This window comes from Tupaia chinensis, unplaced genomic scaffold (assembly GCF_000334495.1).
Source record: "Tupaia chinensis unplaced genomic scaffold, TupChi_1.0 Scaffold000252_1, whole genome shotgun sequence".
In the NCBI taxonomy this organism is placed as follows: Eukaryota; Metazoa; Chordata; class Mammalia; order Scandentia; family Tupaiidae; genus Tupaia; species Tupaia belangeri.
This window is the reverse complement of record NW_006159732.1, coordinates 1,736,420-1,739,996: the sequence shown is the minus strand read 5'-3', so window position 1 is coordinate 1,739,996 and position 3,577 is coordinate 1,736,420. Positions and strand designations below refer to the sequence as shown.

General features: G+C 43.9%; 1 pseudogene; it reads left to right on the top strand.

The window, feature by feature from the left end:
• Positions 1 to 2,530: 2,530 nt before the first annotated feature.
• Positions 2,531 to 2,629, top strand: LOC114007921 (uncharacterized; annotated as a pseudogene).
• The last annotated feature ends 948 nt before the right edge of the window (positions 2,630 to 3,577 follow it).

Here is a 3,577-nt window from a genome sequence, read left to right as displayed (position 1 = left end):
TTGTTTTGTTAGAGAGATTTTTGCTATAGGACACATGTCTTCCCAGAGAGACAGAGAGACAAAGAGAGAGAGAAATCACCCCCCAGGGAGGATGGCCACGCCACAATCCCTTCTCCTCTATGTTCCTCTCTGGATTTTGGGCACACACACACATGGGACCAGCATGAGTTTAAAGCTGCCAGGTCCAGAATTTGAACCATGTGGGAGTCCAACACCTTAATTATTCTACCATGTGCTGGCCTGGCCCTGCTGATTTTAAAAAGGCAAATGAACCTGTCCCTCTTAGTTGCTATGTGACTTTACAACAGATATTCAACCTCTTGAACCTCAATCTCGTAACTGTAATATAGGAATCATGATGCATACCTCACAGAATTCTTGTAAGGATGAAACAAGACAGGTAAATGATACAAAACACCTTCCTAACACAATTCCTGGCACCAGAAGACTCTGAATCTCCTAACTCTCCCCTACACACACCCTTCTGCAACTCCAGAAGCACAGGAGGTGAGAGGCAGCACGGCGATTTGCGCTTCCTGTCCCAGACCAGGTCGTTGCTAGAGCAGCCTAGCTGTGAGCCGGCCATCACTCCAGCTGCATGCGGCCCGAAGCAGCCCAGGCTGGCACACACCCAGCCTCCCTCCCTTCGTTCAGGACTCCTGAATGCCCTGACCTCACCCAGCACTTTGCTCTGAAGATCTCTGAGGGCTTCAAAGACTCCTCTTTGGATTCAATACAAACGATGTTCCCTGTGGGTATGTACACAGGTGGGGGGAATGCTAGAAGGTGGGGCCCAACCACCTCCTCAAAATGAGGCTACTGTCTCATCTTCTCACTCTCAGGGTGATTTCCCTGCACTGCCATTTCCCAGGCTATCAGTAGAAAAAAATGTAAAGTCTACATCCTTACACAGTCTCCTGGGTGAAGGGGTTCCTGGTATCTGCCCCCTAACAAGTGGCTCCACATATCAGGTGAAGCAAACGTCTTGAGCAAAAAGTGTTAAGCGAACTGCTTGAAAACCATACTTTCTCCCCTAGGATTACCCAATACAGCCCCACTTTTAATTATTCTGTCCTTTAAAATGCCCCAGAGATCCAACACATTCATATCCAAATCTCATCTCTTTAAATGACCTTTTTCCTCTGAAAGTAGCACCAACATCCTTTGTTAGGCAGTGGACTCTGGCAGTGTTCAGAAAGTATGACTGCCACATGTGATAGTTTAACACAGAGAGGTGGGGTCCCCTCTCTTTGAATGCGAGCAGGCGTAGGACTGCTTCATTCAACCACTCAAGTGTGGCAACACCATATACCTTCTGAACCTACGTCATAAAAGGCCTTGCAGCTCCTGCCAAGTTGGCTGGGACACTTATTCTTAAAACCTAAGCCACCATGACAGAAGTCTGACAACGCTGAGACAATCCTAGAGAGGCTACATGGAGCCCTCTCTCCAGCATCTCCACTGCCCCTCCACCCCTGAAGGTGGTCTCAGCTACGACAATTCTTCAGCCATCCCAGTCCAGGTACCCAACATGTGCATGAAGATGCCTCAGAAGATTTTAGCCCTCCACCTTCCAAGTCACCCAGGCCTTTCATGTCTCCCTCAGCCTTTGAAGTGTTCCCAGCTGAGGCCACAAATGTTTGGAGTGGAATTGAGTCATTTCTGCTGTACTTATTCAAATTCCTGACCCACAGACTCTATAAGCATGAGTCTGTATTGTTCTCTTGCACTGTTAAGTTTTAGGGTGATTTGTTGTGTGGTAGCAGATAATAGGGCCCCTTGCCACAAGGTCACATAGAGCCCGGGCCTCCTGACTCCCAGCTCATCTGGAAATTTGAATCCCATAGACTAAAATGCCCTGATTCCTGGTCAGCAGACCCATACAGTTCCCCTACTACGTGTCAGTAAAAAGGAGAGAGAGTTGTCCGGAGTAGAATTGGCCAAAGGAAGTAGGGACAGCCAGGAAAGATATATTTTATTTTATTTTTTACTTTATTTTCATTCTAAATTCTGACCTTCAAAAGAATTTTTAAAATTTTGCCAGAGCATGTGTGCACTCTTGGAGAGATAGGTAACGGGGGATAGAAAGGGAGAAAGCACCCCGGATGGGGACAGTCATGCCACAATCCCTTCTCTCTTTCTCCCTCCAGTCAGGATTTGGGGCACTCACATGCACCTGGCTTGTTTTTTGAGGCACTGGGTCTGGGACATAAACTGTATAGTCAGCCATGTGGAATCCAGCCTCCTTAACTGTCATGCCATAGGATGATCCTAAAATAATATTTAAAAATAAAAGAGGCCTGGTTTGATAGTGCAATTGGTAGCAAACTGAACTGCCGTGCCATATGGCCATATGGCCAACCATGGTTCTGATTCCCAGGATGGCCCAATGAGCTGGACAGCTGCAGGAAGGGGATCATGATCTGATGAGATCTTGTAAGGGCATCTCTCTCTCTCTCTCGCTCTCGCTCTCTATTGTATGTGTACATACTCTCTATCATGAATGAAAACAAACTTTAAAAAAAATAAACTGCTCACTTTGGTAGCACATATGCTAAAACTAGAATGATACAGAAAAGATTACATTGGCAAGGATGGTACACAAATTTGTGAAGCATTCCATATTATTTTTTATTGAAAATGATATATAGAGAATAGCAATATCCCTAATTTAATTATTGCACATTGTACACATGCTTTGAGAAACCATACTGTATGTCAAAAAGATGTATGGCAATTAAATGTAAATTTTTAAAAAAATTTTTAAGAGAGACTTTTGCTGTAGGGCACATGAGCTCGCCAGAGAGACAGAGAAACAGAAAGTGAGAAATCACCCCCTGGGGGGATGGCCACACCACAATTCCTTCTTCTTCATTCTCCTTTTGGGATCTTGGGTATGCACGCACATGTGCCCGGCGTGAGTTTTAAGCTTCCAGATCTAGGACTCGAACCACAGTAGACTACATGGGAGTCCAGCAACGTAACCATTATGCCATCTGCTGGTCCCAAGGAAAAAAAATTGTTAAAGGAAAAAATAAAATAAAATAAACACAAAGAGAGGAGCAAGGGTCTACTGATGTGATTTAAGTGGATGACTTATTCAGAGAGTTTCATGGTGAAATTTATGGGTATTTTAGTTTGCTTTATTCATTTATTTTTTAATAAATGTTTTGCTTTTTAAACTAGCATTTTCTCTGCTGGCCATCCACATTCTTCAGGGACACATGGCGTACTCTGTCCAAGAATAAAGGCAAGAAATAGCCATTCTGAGTCGCAGTGTGGGTATAAGAAAATATGCTTTCCATCCCTAGAGGGGCTTAAACGTCTATGGAACAGAAAGAAAGCCTTGGGCCAAAGGCCCGTGGATTTGTCTTAATGAATGTTGCTTAATCTTGGGCAAATCATTTTACAGCTCCAGGCTTCAGTGTGGTCATTCACAAATTAGATTTAATGATTTCTAAGATCCCTTTTGAACATTTTGGAAAGAAAGAAGTTAACATTTATTAAGTGCTTTCCTGTGGCAAGCACCATGCAAGGTCATTTATATGGATTACTTTATTTAATCCTAAAAAAAAAA